The sequence below is a fragment of the Agelaius tricolor genome, unplaced genomic scaffold, assembly GCF_023055355.1.
Source record: "Agelaius tricolor isolate 1412-34295 unplaced genomic scaffold, bAgeTri1.0.p SCAF_1, whole genome shotgun sequence".
Taxonomy (NCBI): Eukaryota; Metazoa; Chordata; class Aves; order Passeriformes; family Icteridae; genus Agelaius; species Agelaius tricolor.
Window position 1 is genome coordinate 31,121,441 of NW_027269261.1, and position 18,788 is coordinate 31,140,228.

At 44.7% G+C, this 18,788-nt stretch overlaps 1 protein-coding gene across 1 annotated transcript in view; it reads left to right on the plus strand.

Annotated features, from left to right (window-relative positions):
* Positions 1 to 18,788, plus strand: part of MDGA1 (MAM domain containing glycosylphosphatidylinositol anchor 1) — a 148,825-nt gene that overhangs the window by 68,495 nt on the left and 61,542 nt on the right. The window lies entirely within an intron of this gene.

Here is an 18,788-nt window from a genome sequence, read left to right on the forward strand (position 1 = left end):
GGTGTGGGGCGGGCAGGGAACAGGTTAATTTACACCTGGGCATGCTGCCTGTGAGCTGTGAGTGACAAGCCTCCAGACACAGCTCAGCAGCACTCATTAGACATGCTGCCACACTTCTCCCAGGCTTGCTCCCCAGGAATAAGAGAAGTGAGACCGGAGCAGACAACCTGGCTGAAACAACCAGACAAACTGCTCACAGATGTGAGCTGCTGGGAGCACAGCAATATCAGAGGTGTGTGAAATCCTGCAGGCACTTTGAGTATTTGAAGAGCCCCTTTCAAAATTATCTCTGTCTATTCAGGAGCCTTGCAGGTTTAGATTACATGATGAGATAGGGAAATGTGTGAAGATTTCCATGCGGGTAAGTACATGTGGAGAAGCTTCCCTTAAGCAGGATGAAAATGTGAGTCTTGGTTTGAGTTGTTGAGGAAGACAACCTGGCTCAGTCATACGGGACTTGGAAGGACATGGCAGGGAAGGTGACTCTTGGTCACGCCAAGAGACAATGACAGATACAGCAAAATTTCACTTGGGAGCCAAGAACCCTCAGAGTGGCTGCTGTCCCCAGTTTGGTGTTGCTGTTTGAAAGCTGTGTGGACCTCGCTTGACCCTCCCTGCCCCTGCAGAGGGAGCAGCAGTGCTGAGCTTGGGATGAATTCACTCATACTAGGTGGTCTGGGGGGGGATGACGGACCTGAATCTTGGGCTGAAGGGATAGGACATGATTCCCCACACGAGAAAGATGGTAGGTGCAAGCCAGAAGCTGTCTGGGGCAGAGACTAGGATGTGACTCTCAAGAAAACAAAGATGTGATGAGCTTCTGTGTAAAGGGTGGCTGAACATGCTTTTCCTATAGCTCATCCCATGGCCAAGCAACGCTTTATTGTGATTTTGCCCAAGTAATGGTCATATAGTCCACAAGCCAGCCCACCCAAACAGACCCCTTCCCTTGTCAAGCAGTTCTGTGTACCCTTAGTGGAAGCCGGGTGCATACTGAGCGTTTGTACACCTGAGCTGTCTCCTCCTGCCTGGAAAACGTGGGAAGGCTTCATCACTTGTTCTGTGCCTCAGCAGGCAGCTTTGGTTTCAGTGCTGTTGATTGCTCCTTCCATTAGTATGAAAATGGAAGAAACCAAGAAAGTAGGGCAAGAATTGCCCTCGTCCCTTTTACAGCCTCCTCCCTCTCCCTTCACGCAGAAAGCAGACCCAGAAACAACACAGTCCCTGTTTATCCCTGTCCTCCTTGTCCATGCTGCTGGAAGGATGTGGGTGCTACAGGGGCTGCTGTGCTTAATTGAAACACAGCTTTCCAGCGTGGGCAGCTCATTAGTTCGGCGGCTCGCTCTGGAATTCTCATCTTGCTGGAAATGGGGATCGTGTGGCTCCTGCAGCCCCGGTGATGAGCGCTTCTCCCGCCGGGCACAGGCGGCGCATCCCTGCGGAGGGGCGCGCACCCGCGGGGCTGCGCGTGTGCGCGCATGCAGCCCGCCCGTTTGCGCGGCCCCGGGAGCGCGCCGGGGAGCCGCATGGGAATCGGGCCGCTCCTCTGATTTGCTCCAGAGCTAAAGTTGCAAAATCAATACAGCAGATCTGATTAGATGTCAGAACCGGTTTCTGTGTTTCCCTTCTCCCTTGGTTTTCTCCCTTCATCCTTATGCATATGGTGCTGTGTTGTAACAAGCTAGTCCAGAAATAGGCTTTTCCAACTGCACTGCAATAGTGGAAGGAGAATAAGAAGACAAAAAGAACAAGTCAGCTGTCAAAAAAGGGTGTTTGGACTTTTTCGGTTTTTTTTGGTTGGTTGGTTTTTTTGTATTTAGAAAGCAGAAAAAGTTGCTTTTCTTTTTGTATTTAGAAAGCAGAAGAAATTGCTTTTCTTGTAGCTTATGAGCTGAAATTGTCTATCATCAGCTTTCTGACAGGATGAATGATCTGTTCCCTGGACTTCTTGGTTTATAGTGTAGAGCTCTGAAAGATTAATAAGTTTATGAAAGTCTGTGCAGCTGTATATCTCTGTGTTTAAGATGAAGAAATGTTGTATAATGGTTATAGCAAGAGACTGGGCTTGTCAGAACTCCTGGGAATCTACACTTGGATTGGCAATGTCTTGTCATTTTTTCCTGTACCTTCAAAACAGGAATAAAACTGACCCATCTAATCAAAAATTTGTGGAGCATAATAAATATAGCACTTTGAAGTCTTGAAATAAAAACATTAATGGAGTGGCAGAGTGATGTTAATAATATCAATGTTATCACTGATGCTGTTATCAAGGTTTTTTTTCATGATCAGGTACTTGTAGAAAATCCCATCAGAAAAGTAAATCCTCAGCAGAAGTGTGTTTAAAATCAGGGCTGGGCCAGCCTGTGTAGGGGAACTAGTCTAAGGCTGTGAAACACACACTGGGCTTGAAAATGTGCAGCAGTCTGGGTTTTGCAACTCAGTAGTGTCACTTGAGCAGCTGTGTATGAGAAGACGAAAGAAAGCATGCATGTGTGGATCAGTGTAAAGGATGCTACTTAGATATTAATTTAGCAAGTATGTAACAAAAAACTGAGATGTGTATTAGCCATGTACCTAAAAGACTGCTCAAAGCAGTGTTTGCAGGAATTACAAAGGTTGCTAGTGACTTTAAGCTCTGGCTGTTGCTAGAGGCAGCTCTTGAGATGATTGTTTTACCATGGTGAATAGGACATTTGCTCCGTTAGAGCCTCATAAAACAGTATGGTGAAAATTGCAATCTTACTACATTTTCCTGCTTGAATAATATTATGTCATCTCTGATGCTTTGCCAGTCCTGGACAACATCTCATAAACCACTGCACAGCTCCATCCAAATCCAGCTCAGCCCTGCACTCCTCATCCCACCTGATCCTTGATACATCTGCTCCCACATTTTCCTGCAGATGGGTTTATCCTCCTTCGCAGCACTCACTACTTGCTGTCGCAGGGCCACACTTGACCATCTGAATGGCTTCTCCCTCTTTAGATAACCATCAAAGCCTGGTGGAAGAGCACCTGTGTCCTCTGTTGAGTTGTTAATTATTTTACCAAGTTCTGAAGATGAGATGAGCAGATTTTTCCTGCTGCCATTTTTGTCTTTTGCAGAGGTTTTGGTGTCTCTGAGTGCCCAATGAAAGAAGAGTAGGAGGAAAGGGCAATAGTTATGTAGGGCTGACTTTGTTTTCAATAGTCAAGTCTGAAAGCTGGCCCTGGTTCCCGTGTTGGGATCACACAGCAGGTGAAATCTTTGCGGGAAGAAAGACTAGAAAAGGAGTTCAACTGAGTATCTCCTTCTCTGCAATAACATGGCCTGTGAATTTATCTCTTCTGGATCTAAAGTAATAGCCCACAATCATCTGTGACTGATCTCCAAAGGATTACACTTACTGCCCTTAGATAAAGTTCTGCCACATTAGGCAGCAGGTGGGTTATTGTGCTTTATCTTCAAAACATAGTGAATGTTAGGTGTAATCAGGAAAGCAGACTGGCATTCCCTTTGGAGGGATGGGTATCAGGATTTCAGGAGCCATTTACAGTCCTAGACACAGGCATTGCTATAGGGCTGGTGGCTAGCAGGTCTGGCTCTGCCCTGACCTGGAGGACTGCCAGAACACGTCCTGCTGGGGCATCTGTTGCCACTGTCACTTTAACTAATGTTCAGGTGTGCACAGATATGTTTTCCTATTCAAGCTCACACACTGGCAAATGTTATTCCTGGTCACACACTGTTGACTCATTCCTCTTTAAAATCCTGCTGAACCCATCGGCAGTGCTGTACATCAGGCAGGCGATAGTCAGCATCAATTCTCCGTGTTATCTGTGTAGCAAACACAAGAGCGGGGAGCAGAGGAGGGGTGAATCTGTAAATAAGTAAGAAACATTGCTGGCTCCATGCAACTGGAAATGGAAATGCATTAAACTGTTTCAATCAGCTGTTGGAGCCATAGCTCAATGTCAGTGCTTCTTGCTGGTGCCCTGCCCCCTCCTGAAATATAAGCTTGGTTATTAACTGCTCTCTTAAAAGTGCTCTTGAGACGTGTTGTGGGCATGGAGATGTTTTTGCAGAGTGGCTTAGACGGAGCTTTTGGCTGCTAAGAGCTCCCTGCAGCTCTCCCTGCTATGAAGGGAGTCTAAGAGAAATGAGGCTGTCAGGGGCCAGAGCTGACCCCTCCGTCTGTGGCTGAGCTGGCTTATCTGTCTTGCTGCTTGGCCATGTGAGCTGCACTATGGAGCCATCTGCTAAGAATTTTAGACCTGGTTGGTTTAATTTCTGAGTGTATTTATTTATAGTGACAGCTTTGTTTTTCTTTATTGTTTTCATTGGTAAAATTCATCCTGATACCCTCCTCCAAGCTAGGCAGCACAGCTCAGGAGCTAACTTGGGGGCAGAAGATGGTTTTTCTGCTCTTGTAGTGAGTGGAGCTTTCCTACTCTTTCATTCATGTTTCATTATTGCTGCTCTCCATGGTACACGTGTTGCTGGCAAGAGAGGGAAACCTCGGGCTCTCCTGCCAGCTAGAACTCTGGTGTGTTCTGGTTCATTTTACACCATCAAAGGTTTAAGAATGAACTGATGCTCTGAGGCAAGTGTGTCTGTATTCAAAGCCAAAGGAAAACTGTGCCTTCTGCAAGTTCAGTGTTTGCAAACTTAGAGATTTTAATTGGTAGAAAAAATAAAATAACTCATAGCAATGGGCATGGTATTGAACCACCAGTCTGAACAAAGCCTGACCTGGTAGTTAGGTTTCACTTTGATGGAAATCCTCCCTGCTTCTCCCCAAACAAGAGTTTTATGTGACTGAACTGAAAGTATACATGTAATTTCTGCATTTCTCTCAATACACAGAACCCCTCTGCTCCCCATTTTAAGACCAGAGGATTTCATTCCTGATTGCCAACATACTTTTTTCTTGCAGTATTGTGTTTGGGATTAAGCTCCTTTGAGCTCGTGTTGGTGCACGCAGCCCTGTCCTGGGTGATATGGCATTAGGATTGCTCACTCTGCTTCCCAGTGCCCAGACTACTAGCAACTAATTAGAGTTGTCAGTCTCAGGACAGGCTGAAGTTTTACTCTGTCATGACTGTAAACCCAAATGGCCACAGTTCAGAGCAAAGTAATAATCACAGACACTTACAGCTGGCCTCAGATTTGTCATAACAATCACCGTGTATTGGTCCTGGGGCCTGACACATGGAGTCAGTGACAGTGCTCACATCAGTTTAGGATTGGGTCCTCACATGGGGTTGTACCAAAAGTTACTGTGTAGGACTCGTTGGTCCTGCCCTCCTGCCAGCCTGGCTTTAAGTGGCTTTAAGTCTGGCAGGCTAAGGATGCTTGGCTAAAGCCTTCTTTGGAATGCCTTTATGTTCATACAGCAAAGCCCCAGGACTCCCAGGGCTGGGGTGTTTTTGTAGCATTTGTTATATCCAGCTTTAAAAACAACAAAACAAACAACCTATATTTCACAGGGTAAAGCAGTTGTATGAATTTTGGCTGGTTTGAATTTTTGTCATCAGTTAAACTGTGTTTAACACTTGGGTCTTACCCTGCGAGAGTTGTGGTCTCTTCTCTGCTTGCTGCCTTGTGGGGATGGTTCCCATGTGCTGCCACTCACTCGGATTTCTTAGGAAGGGAAGCCTCCCTTGTTCCCTGAGAGCTTTCCTGATTCACCTCTTTGATTGAAATTGGTCTGACAGGCCATGTCTGCACCCTGTGGTGGCCAGGAGATACAAGAGACTTGAGACATAAAGCAAAAGGCCCAGATGGCAGGGGGATTTTGGAGGCTGTGGAGCAGATTTTGCAAAGCTGGCATGTCCAGTCTGTGGCACCATACGTCAGATGCAAAGTACAGTGAGGCCTCCTCGCTGTGCCCTGCGTAAAAGACCATGAAAGGAGAGAGGAAAATCCCCAGATATGCACGTCAGGAAGGTGGGAGCCCACCTTAAAGCTGAAACCTGGGTCTGCTATGTGAGATTGCAGCCCACCTGCACTGCCATTCAGCTTCTGTGCAGCTCATTTCTCATCTCTCAGCACCTCTGTGGTTGCAATAATAGGCTGAGTAAAAGCTTTGTGAGAGCTCGTCGCCTAGAGAGATGAATTTGTTTGTTCAGAAGAGAACGGGTTTAAATCGGTTATCCATTTCTCAGATATTGTTGGGAGAAACAAATACAGTTCCATAATCTGCCATTACCCTGGTTTTTGGCCAGACTCTGCAGGAAGAGCAACTTTATTGAGAGAGACACATTCACGCTGTACAGTTTTGTCAGGAAGGGAGAGACAAGAGCTGTATAGACACAGTGGATGGCAGACAATCTTGGTCATCTCTCTGTAAATGTTTGCTCACCTGTGGTCCTTTCAGGGCTGAATACCAAATCTCGTACTGTTCTAATGCAGACATTCCTTCTAAGGTTTTCCTGCCATGGCAGCTATTTTCCCTGTAGGACCTAGGTACATATCAACTTGTTGGGATAAGAAACAACTCCAGAATCCTCTCCAATGCTTTGTGCTGAGCATTCTGCAAGGCTGTGCATGTTTGGGTCTCACCCACACATGTGATTCTCTTTAAGTCACACGAGCATACTGCTGCCAGAGGACTGTCAGACACTTTCCCAGTGCCTCCCATCTTGCCATTTTGAGGAAATGCTTTGCTTTTGAGTCCTGTTGTTGTCTAGGCTTAGACCATGGGTAAAACCACCTGTATCAAAGTTCTCCAAAGTGCAATACAGCTGGTGATTCCCAGATTGCATCAAGATAGCCTACTGGGGAGAGAGGTTGTCCTGGCTCTGCTTCTGTTAGCACAGGGATGTAACAAACACTGTGAGTACTTTTGCCATGTGCTTCTCTCCAGTCAGTAGGTCAGAGACAGTGAGTCTGGCACTGCAGCTCTGTTGTTTTCTCTTTGGGCCCATGCAGCACTAGTACAGATCCAAGAGACGTGGGAACTTGGCCAAGGCAAAGAAAGCATTGTGGATCCTGGAATGTGGGGTTATGGGATATTCTCTGCTAAGGGTGATAAATAGGACTGGTATCTGAGATCATGGGGAATCTCTTACAGGTGGGAGGAAGATCCAAAAAGAAAGGTAAAACCTGTAGATTGAGGTAGGAAAAATTTAGTGATTGAAATAAAGTATATTAGTAGTAATGATAGTAATGTAAAGGGGAGAGAGATGGGGAAAAAAAGGAGTAAAACTCAAGAAAAATAAGTGAAACATAGTACAATTACTTGCAGCTCGCTGACCAATGCCCAACCCATCCCCAAGCAACAATTGGTGCCTCTCAGGCATCTCCCCCCAGTTTATATACTGGGCATGACATTCTGTGGTGTGGAACATTCCTTTGGTTTGTTCAGGTCAGCTGTCCTGGCTATGCTCCCTCCCAGCTCCTGGTGCGCCTGCTCACTGGCAGAGCATGAGACAATGAAAAGAACATGAGTTAAAGCACTGCTTACACACAACTAAGACATCAGTGCATTATCAAAATTGTTCTCATCCTAAGTACATCACTGTACCTAAATCAAAAACAGAGCACCATACCAGCTACTACGAAGAAAATTAACTCTGTTCCAAAACAATTAACTCTGTGCTGAAACAAAGACACACTGGCTTCAGCAGTCATGGGGCAAGGGAAGTGGAAGATGGAGCAAATTAGAAACCTGCTCTCAGCTCTCATGTTTTGAGCCTGGGGTCATAGGACAGGAAAGGAGGGACTGGTTTTGTTCCTATCAAATTCTGCCTCTTGGAGGTGGAGAGAGAGAGATGTCATGGACCAGAACTTACTAGGAAAACCAGGAAGTCACCATGCAAACAAAAATTGTGATTCATTTTCTCATGTTAACTCTCAGCCTCTGCACAAGGGCCTGAGGCACAGAGAAGTGAAAACAGCTGTCCACACCTGCATAGCAGCATAGGCCATCAGACCTGACACAGGACCTGTGCCAGGGAAGCAGAGATCCTTTTCCCCCAGCTTTTTTTCCAGAGAGAGCTATGTGGTGCTATGTCATTGTGCCTGTGTCTTTGCTTTTCTATCAGGATTTTTGGGCTGTGAACCATGTCATGTAGCACCTATGACTGTGCAGGAGCAGAATCTCATGCTACTCTTCACCTGCTCTCTGGATTCTGGCATTGGAGCAGAGCTATTCCCTCAAGCCCAGAAGGACTAGAGGATTGTAGCAGGCGTGTGGAAGTAATGCACAGAATGGTGGTGCCACTTTTGAGGAGAGGACTTATGCAGGGAAGCCCCTGAGACATTCCTGATATGAACAAAAGCCCCAGTAGAAAACTGAGCATCCTGGATGTGTTCTGAATTAGCTGTGACCATCCTGACCCCAAGCTCTGAAACAGCACTAATTACATTCACCCCTATAGGGAAACTGTTTAAATGAGAATTAAATTTCAGAGCTGCTCAGGCTTCTCTACATCCCAGTGAGTCTCCCTGTTTCCAGTTCTGTGCTAGGATGCTCTATATGGAGGCTGAGGGCTCTGTTTTTAGCAAGGTCATAGAACTTTTTGGAGCTTTCTATGGAGCTGCACAGTGACTAGTTTTTGCCTTTTCTACTTGGGCCAGTTTCTGAGCAAGAAACTGTTTTTTCTTTGAAGCCAGGAAATAGTGTTTTCTCAGTGAGCAGAAATCATATTTCCAGCATTCACCCCTTTCACCCTATTTCACTTCATATAGTTCCTGATTTCCATTCTCCTTTGCATCTCTGTTGCAAACACAAATAAACACAAGTGTGCACACACTCCTTCCCTTTGTCAGCTATTACTTCTGATTCAAATATAATTGGCCTCCATTACTCGAGGTAGAACAGTTGGTTTTCATTCATGACCCCAGTAATGAACCTCCATCATTGGTCCCAGGAATTGACAAGACATGCCTACATTTCCTATTTGAATGCCTACCTGTTGCATTTTGTTTCATTTTGGAGTCCTTGTTTCTAGGGTCACATGTGGTCACAAGAAACCACGGAAATTTTTGTTGCTGTTGGCTGGGAGGAAGCTGACTTCTGAGACTGCTCATTTAGAATCATAAGATTGGAAAAGACCTTCAAGATCACCTCTGGGCTAATACCACCATGGCCACTAAACTATATCACAAAGTGCGACATCCACTTATTTCTGGACTACTTTCAGGGATGGTGAATCCACCACTTCTTTGGGTAGCCTATTCCAATCTTAACCACCCTTTAGGTGAAAAAATTCCTCCTAATATGCAATCCAAACCTCCCCTGACACAACTTTAGGCTGTTTCATCTTGTCCTGTCACTTCATGCCTGGAGAAGAGACTGGCCCTCATCTTGCCACAGTCTCCTTTCAGATAATTGTAGGGCAATAAGATCTCCCCTGAGTCTTCTTTTCTTCAGACTGGACAACCACAGCTCCCTCAGTCACTCCTTGTGGGATTTATGTTCTGGACCCTTCACCAGCTCTGTTGCCCTTTTTGGACACACTCAGTGTCTTTCCTGTAGTGAGGGGCCCAGAACCGAGCACTGGATTCAAGGTGAGGCCTCACCAGTGCTGACTGCAGGGGGACAATGCCTGTCCTGGTCCTGTTGGCCAGACCACTGCTGACACAGGCCAGGATGCCACCAGCCTCCTTGGCCCCCTGGGCAGACACTGGCTCATGTTCAGTCGCTGTAAACCAGCACTCCCAGGTCCTTTTCTGCTGGGCAGCTTTCCAGCCACTCTGCCCCATCCTGCAGTGCTGCAAGGGATTGTTGTGGCCCAAGGGCAGGACCCGGAATTCACTTTATTCACCCTCCTACAGGTGGTCTCAGCCCATTGATCCAGGCTGTCCAGATCCCTCTGCAGGGCTTTCCTATGCTCCAGCAGATTGACACTCCAGCCCAAATTGGTGCATCTGCAAACTGACTGAGGGTGCCCCAGTCTCTATCTAGATAATTGATGAAGATTAAACAGAGCTGTCTTCAACACTGAGCACTGGGGAACAGCACTTGTGACTGGGATTTTTTGATTTCTGGAAATGCAGGCTTTCCAGCCCCAGTATCCCTGGACCTGTAGGCATTTTTTTCTCTGAACCCTGCCACTAATTGCAGCTTTGGACAGAGCCTGAGGACCCCAGTACCACGGGTGGCACAGATTAAGAAAGATGTGGAGAGATCAGTGTTGATGCAGTGTTGTGCTCTACTTGGTATGCCTTTTCCAGTGCCAGTATCCCTGCAGCTGTCACCTGAACCCTAAACCTACTGCTAGACCAAAATGGCAATTTGGGATTGAGACTGAGATCTCAAGTTCTACAGGTAGCCCAGATTGGAAAGAGATGGAAGGGAAAATAAGATTCTTGATCTGTTGTGACCTGCTCTCACAGGTGATGAAACCAGTGCTGCAAATCTCATGCAAATATGCTACAACTCTCGGGCAAATTTGGCCAAGCATTTCACAGGAGGAATTGTTGGTAGTGCCAGAACTAATAGAGGTTCCCAACAGTGGCTGTGCTTGAGGTCAAGAGAGCAATGAGTGACAGTAGCATTTGCACTGAACAGGGATTTTCCTTAGAAAGTGCTGATTGCAAGGAGAAACTCCACTGTCCTAATCACAAGCTAGAACACAGTATCTAATAACTGAATGCAATATAGATGAGCTTAATAGTGCTAAGTCTGCTGGGATTTTCTGAGCAGTTCATTATTTATGCATAATACAGGCCCTTCAGCCAACATTCTGGTATGCTGTAAAACAGAGAAATGGAGCTTGAGGGAAAGTGAGCAGCCCTCCATCTAAGGTGGTTGCTGGAGAGACTGTAGTAGATCTAAAGGGATAAGAAAATGGCAGTAGTTGGCTCAATCAGAGGAAAACAGAACAACTCAAAATAGGGTTTTGTGATTTGGAAATCTATCTTTTCCCCTTTGGCTGCTAGTAACGAGGCTCTGCAAAAGTCCAAACTTATGCATGGAAGTGGGTAAGTTTTCATATTGATTCACTTTCTAGGAACCAACTTAAACATATAAATGAAAAAATGCAAATGAAACTATTTTAAAGAAAGGAGGAAAGAGTTGGGTTTTGTGCTTATGTGCTCCAATCTGCTTATCCAAAATGCCGTGACTCCAGCTTCCCAATCACTATGAGAAAACAAGAGCTCTTTGAATCTCTTTCTTACCATTTTTGCTGTTTGTCTGGACAGGAGACTTATTTATATGCCAAGCATAGTCCCTGTAACTGATGGAGCTGAGGAACAAGGAGAGTTTACCTTTGTGCATCTAAACTTGGATTATTTGTACATTTTCAGTGCAGCATCTCCTCACACCCTGAAGTGACAGAGAATTCAATGTGTTGCTCAGTAAGTTGTTCCAGTGTTTTTTTTACTCTCATGGTTCTGTTGTCATCACTTAATCTAAGCCTGTTTCGTTTCAGTTTCCAGCTACGAGCTCTTTTTATGCCTCTGTCTTCTCACATAACAAGCTATTTGTTATCAGCAGTCTCTTCCTCGTGTAATCCCAGACACCAGAACAAGTAATCTCTTAGCCTTTTCAGTATGCAATCCAGAAAGAGTCTCTTTAGCTATTCACCACAAGGCATGTTTTCCAGCCCTATATTTATTTTTATAGCCCTCTTCTCATTTTTTCTCAACATCATTCTGTCAGCATGGCCACATGTATTAAACAGGCTTTCAAAAATGATCTCACCAGTGCAGATGTGATACCCATCTCACAATATGTTTAGTGAGCTTTGGCTTAATCATCCAAGGATTTGGACATCTTTGGACCACAGAATTAAGCTGAAAGCTGATCTTAATAGGTTACATTAACTCAGGCTCCTCTTGGAGTCATTGTCTCTTTCCTTGCAAGAGTGACGCATTCTTTCCTCAACAATTTTCTTTCAAGAACCTTTACATTATGACCTTTAAAGGTCCCTACCACCCCAAATATTCTATGATTCCGTGAATATCCAGGACAAATTGAATGAAGTTCCCAAAAGACTATTCCATCAGGCAAGCCAAATTGTCCTGTAAGAGGTACTTCTTCAGTTTGTCATTTACTGCTATGTGTTTTGTATCTTCTAGAAATGTTGGTTCTTATATTGACAGAGGAGCTTAGGGGTGGTGATTGTCACTTATCACTGCCTTTGGGTGAGAGGGAAGGAAGCACAGCCCAAGCCACATGCCACAGATGTGCCAAAGTGTGCACCCAGCTACACCAGCAGCAAACATGTGTGAGGTTGTTCAGACACTAAAGGTGGTCATGTGTGATGTTGGCTACACAGCATGAACAGGGTGCTTTATAATTGATACACTTTAGCCTTGCCAAGCTGCTCTCTGGATCTCTGACCTTGATGGAGATGTGAAAGAGCATCAGTTTTAAGAGGTTTATGTGGATTCTTTCTAGAGATGTATTCCTAGAATAGGCGTTCCCTCTCACTATAGAGATCCCAATGGTGCATGCAGCCATTTAAAATTTCTTTTTGAACTCTTCCAGTTAATGTGTTTTTAATCTGCTTAATGTGGGCTGCATTTGAGTAGTATTACATCTTCAATTAGTCTGTCGTGTGGAAGCAAGCCAGGTTCTTTCCAAAGCCTGAGGATGTTATGACAAGATAGTTACTTTTCTTGTTGCTTTCTCAAACACTACCCGGTCTGTCTGCCAAGAACCCATAAAACTATATTAATCATCATTCATTTTTAGCTTGGAAGGTTGCATCCCACATTCATCTTCCATGAGTTTTTTTATGGAATCAGTGAGGAATAAAAAGGTTTATTGCTGTTTGTTCTGAGGTTTCATTTGCTTAGGTTGACCCAATGATTTGGTTTGTACCTCCATACAAAGTGCTTACATGGAGGGTACAGAATAATTTTATCTCCTCTGGTGTTCACAAGGTGCTATACCAAACTTCACCTCAATGACCCAGCTGGATGAAGTTTTCCCTTTTCTACAGAAAAGATCCCTTTTCTACAGAAAGTGGATATTTTACTACTTTCTGTGTCATTTTTAAGATTTTTATGATCCATTGTTAGTCTGCCATTTTTGCACTGATGAATTCAGATCAGGGTACCTAGACCTAGCCAGTCTTACAAACAGACATAGGCTGTCTTTCCTACTTCTCTGGCTTGTATCACAGATTTAGCCACAAATATTTTCAGATTTAAGTCCATGCAGGTTCTTTCCAAAACTGTATGCAGAATTAGATTTGCTTCCTGCCCACTACAGCAGGATGTCTCAGCAAATGTTGCTGAAGCTGGTTTAAAATGACCTTTTTACCTGGGATAGCTGATTCTGGGAAGCATTATTATTTATTACAGAGAAGGCAGAAGGAGCAGGATGTTGTGCTGCAGTGTGTGCTGGTGCAACCCCTCAGAATGATGATTGCTGATGGACTGACTCAGGCCAGCATCCACTTTCAGATCTTGATGCAGCGGGTCAGAATGAGGAAGATAATAGCCTTAACTTTTCTGTCCCAGGAGAGCTGAGAATGAGAATAATAAAAACTTATGGAACCAACTTCAGATGTTTATGTGTTGGACCAAAATCCAAGAATTGGAAGAAATAGTGTGGCCTTCCCACTTGTCCTGCATTTCACCTTGGCTGGGGCTGACGCTCTCCTTGGCCAACACAAAGTGAATATGGGAGATAGGCAAGTGACCACATTGCAGGGATGCTGCTCATCCAAAGAGTTCTGCTGTACTGGCCCAGTTTGAGGTCAGCCATGGAAAATCGAATGTCAGATCAGATTTATCCTGTGAATGAGACTGTTAATAAACTTTGCTCTCCGGATCCAAGTCCAGAGGAGATGGGACAGAGCCGATAAACAGATGGGGAGGTTGAGGAGCAGGCTGCTGTCCCTGAATGGTTGCCAGTTCTCTCACTGGCCTCCTTTCTGTGCCTTCTGCTGCAGAAGAGACCCCAAGCCCTGAAAAGTGATTTCTGGGAGCCCACAGCACCTGTGAGTGTCAGAAGTGAAAGTGGTCTCTCTCATGCAGGGAAAGACAGGGGCGACAGGGCTGCACCTGCTTCAGCAGCAGGGCTGGTGTGCCTTGGGAAACACAGAGCCAGCATCGAGAGAAAACAGGGAGTTTCCAATGCAGGAGTGAGTACTCTATAGCTTGAATCCATATAGTTCTTTGAGGTGGGTGATATTACCCATTCCTGAAGAAATGGGACTGCCAGATCCTCTGCTGCCTCCAAAGGCAGGCAGCATCCTCTGGAATAAAGAGCAGAGAGATGATTCTCTGTAACCAACAATCTGTTGAAGATAGGTTCATGAAAAGCTATGACAGTACTAATAGGACAGATGAAGTAATTTTTTAGTAATTAATTAATAGAAGAGGAGTTGGGCAAAGGTCCTTATGGATGTCACACCTTTTAAATGTGTGCAGGTAATGGTGTAAAGGATGGAGGGGAAAAACAGGATGTACAGATGGCAGAGATTGTGGCTGTTTGGCAGCTGGCTTTTTGAAGCCAGTCACTGTTCTGAAAGACCTCAGCCATTTCATCTGAAGACCTCCTGAACCCATCCTCATTTTCCCATCCTTTGCCTGTGATTGATTTTATCTACCTTGATTCATCTGAAAATGATGATGACAATGATGAAGCGGTAACCATCCACAGAATGACAGTAAAAATGCTTACAGTAAAAAATGTTCTTGCCTCTCCTTTCTCTTTGCTATAAATACTGATCGCGTGTTTTTAAATTGCATGCATTTCTTGAGTTCCTGTATGCACTGCCCCCCTTGTTACATTAATTCTTATGGGAAAAATTGCTTTGATATCTGTTGACCTCAGCTGTTTCATCTATGAACCTGAGCATTTGCCATAAATCTTTTAGTTTGAGCATCCTTTCAGCCTCTTTCTGAACAGTTACGTTTTCATTGTCGTCATCTTCCTCAGATGAATCAAGACCAATCAAGGGTGAAGGATGGAAAAATGGGGTAATGATGGCAGTTTGTAGAGCAGGATATTAAACAACTGGCTGCAGAACTCTGAGGTAGCAGATAGAGAAGTGATGGAGAACTGAGCATTGCTCTACACAGAATTCTTCATCCTTGGTCCAAATTCCCCACTAGATCTGAAGAAGAAGCTGAGGAACAGCCTGTTTTGTGTGGGGAAGCTTGTCTTCTTTCCACTCTGTAGATAAATTGTGAACCACTGTATTAACTTGTCCTGATCTAGCTTTGCCCCACGCATCCTTTTTGTTTATTACTGTGAACAAAGATTTCCAAGTAAACATATTAAGGAGTGCTGGTTAGTATTTTATTGTATTAATTTCTTTGGATGGCCTTCCTTCCCCTACTGGGCTCTTCCTGACTTGGATCTCTCCCCTTTCCAGCTCCGTCCCACCTCACCAACGTTAAAGCAGATCTGATTTTTTAATCAATGTTTCTGATTGTGGCTGTGCTACCTCTCACTTTGCCTGCCTGTTTGGAAAGCAGCTGTGGAGGGATTGTCTTGTGGTCTCAATTTAGTTTTCAAACTGAACACAGAAGGTGAGGTAATGCTGTGATCTAGCTGTGAGCAGAAGACTCTGGTCCCCTGCAGCCCTGACAATAACTGCATTTGTAAAGCAGAGGCTCTTCTCTATTTTGACAGGATTGCAGTCCTCAGAGGTACTTTTCTCCTGCAGCCTCCCTGCTTTTAAATTTCAGTTCTTTTATTAAAGGGGTGTAAATATATGGAAGTAATTGAATTATTATGGCAGCTGGCAATGGAATAGGAGCTATTGGATTGATGCTTGGAGTCAGCAGTCACCTCTGCCCAGTTGCTGCTCTGGTTGGGGGTGCTCTCACCTCCAGGAGACAAGGGAGAATTCAGACGATTCCTTGTGGGAGGCAGCTGCGTTCTCTGGACATAAGCCCCGGTGGTGGCACTGATTGGACATTTCCTGGAGTCCAGAGATTTCTCAGTATGTTTGCTATGGGGAATGTGCAGGCTGGTGCCTGTTTTCCTGCCCAGGTGAGCTCTGCTGTGGCACACAGCACTTGGAGCACAGGAGGTGTCTCCTGTCCAAGAGCAGGATACACTGCCCAGGTTTCAGGTGTGTGTTAGACTCAGCTTACTGATCAGCTCATCAAACAAGGGGCACTGGGAGTTCATGAGAGGTTCATAGGGAAGGGGGGCACTGGCCACATCAATGCATTTGCTTCACTCTGCATTCATCCCACCTAGCAGAGCTGAGAGGGCTGGCATCACCTTAAGCTCCCTGTGTACGTGCAGGACAGAGGCTCGTATGCCAGCTAGGAATTCCTGCCATCTGAATCATCCTCTGGAGATGTCCCTCTCACTTAATAGCCTTGGAGGGAGGTGGCATTCCTAAGATGAGTGTTTCAATGAATTAAAATGTGGTAAATTTGGGCTTTAAAGTCCTGCTTCAGCTAGCACCAGCTTTGCTGTCAAACTTGGGGAGGGGAGGTTATCAGTCCTTTCCCAGTTGTTCCAAATCTTTCTCAGGAATGTGGAGGGCCTGTACTAGGATGATGAACTTCACAGATTAGCTGTTTTCCCTCTATTTTCCTTTCTTTACACCCTGGGGATAGTACAGAGTTGATTACTAGGACATGAAAACACCGATGGGGAGGACTTGCAGTGGGCTTAAACTGCAGCAAGGGAATTAGGTTAGATGGTAAGAAAAATTACTGATAAACTCTGAAGTAAGAGGAAATATGTGGATTCTTTGCTTTAGAAAAACCTCGTTTATTCTTTCTTGTGGGCTTGATTTTGGGTTTTTTTTCTTTTCCTTAGTTTGCACTGGCAATGAGTTGCTTTATTCCCAGAACTGCCCAGCTGAGTGGCTCACCTATGAATTATTGAATAGTAAGATAACTGTTTCTCTGCCAAAAGTTAATGCATATAGGATGCTTTTGGGGAAATAATATCATTGGTTGGCTGTTAGTGAATGTTTGCATCTAAACTATTTATATGCTGTTGGGAGTGGCGTGTCACTGCCATCCCAATTTGTTAAACAAGGCATGTAATAACAGATGTATGGGTATGAGGTGACACCTTGTTATCTTGTGGACGACAGGCAGAACCTGAGTGAAACGTTGGTGGTCTGACACTGCTACACATGGGAGGGCTCCCCTCTTGTGGGTCTGTGCGTGGGCAGGAGAATGAAGGCTGGGCAGATCCACACTGGCTGTCATGCTGCTTTACCATGTCATAATTAGCAAACCTGGTTGTGAGCTAGAGAAAATATTTTCATGTTAGTCAGTGGAAAAAAAAAATAAATCTAAGTTTGGGGTTATGCCACTGGTCTGGCAGTACTTGAAGGTATTAGTTTTGAAATATCCACTCTCATCCTCTATATTTCTCCAGTGAACAGCTTGGCTGATTGGGTGGGGTATGGGTGGGGGAAGGCTTAGCAGCATGCATTTCACATATAAATGTGTATGTGTTTTATGTACATGCAGTATCTTTTTCTACTTATCTTTTTCAATTGGGGAGTGCACTGTTTTAAAATGAGACCCTAGAAGGTAAGTGAGGCATGGGAATGGGGTGGCTTTACACTGCAGAAGAATACTTGTCTTTGTAGCATCTTGTTAGTGTGAATTAATTGGGCAGTGAGTCTGAGTGGCATTCCAGCATGTCTGGGACAGATCTTTTTTTGAGGAGGCCTATCTGTGAGGCTAAAGGTCTGGAAATTCCCACCCAGGATGGACTTTCTTCAAAGCACTCTGTAAAGCGAGCAAGGGGTCTCATGTATTAATCAGCACAGTTCATCATGCAGAAGAGGAAATCCTTTAGTAAATCCCTCTTTATTAATAGGTGAAGACTGGTTGAGCTAATTGGCTTGGAAAGTTCAGGGAAGAGAAAAGCAGAAAAGCTGGTAGTGAATACGTTTCATTTGCTCTTCTTTTAAAAGCAGTCAACTAGCACAGAACTAAGCATTCTCTGAGCCCTGCCTCTTCAGACCCTGCTCTCACTTGTCCAGCAGAAAATTCACTCAAACAAATTTGTTTTCTTTGAAATAACAATATTTGCAACTTGACTTTCAAGCACTATGCAAAACCCACGTTTTATCTCTTCATGCACGGAGAGACTGAAATGCAAAGGCAAAAGCCATATAAGATAAAAGAATGAGATTTGGCTTTTAGCTGAAACAGGTTGAGCAAGCCTTCCTGTATCTCCCTTCTTCTAACTACTCACTTATATATTAAACAAGCATATGAGACTGGGCTTGTAAATATGCGTTGGATATTTGTCTCCACATGGAAAACTGTTGGTGCCTAATGTGTGTTCCTAGGTAGGTGCAGTTGCAAGAAAAAGAATTGCTCAGCTGTGATTTCCCATCCCTGTGACAATAAAAGAGCTTCCCTTTTGTTCAGGTAGAGAGTTCTGGTCTCTCCTGGAGCTGAAACCATGGAGTTTTCTTCCTGCTGTGAGAAAAGGGTTGCAGCATCTTTGCTGTCTGTGATATCTTTCTTGCCCCAGGTTATGGGGTTGGGGGTTGGAAAAAGGAGGCATCCTTTGCTGAGGTTGCTTTGGTTGTCTAGAGAAGATTAGGGAAGACTGCATCCAACAGTCTGCAAAAGGATACCTATAAGAAATTAAATGGATGCTGGATAGACTCATTTAGGTCTCAAAAGGTCCAAATAGCTGCCTGTGCTGATTTGCTTTCTAGAGAAAAATGACTCCCTGTTGTCACTAGCTTCTTTGGATAACGAGACACAGCTAAGAATTGTAACTAACCACTCTGTGCAGTCTTTCATGCCAGGTTATCTGTGTGTTGTTTGCAATGTTAGTCCTACAAATGGGTGGTCAGTTGGGTCTCACCAAGGGACGTGGTGAAAACCAAAGTCAGGAGTCCCACTGGTGCTGTGATGCATGGCTAAGCTTTGAGGTAGTCAG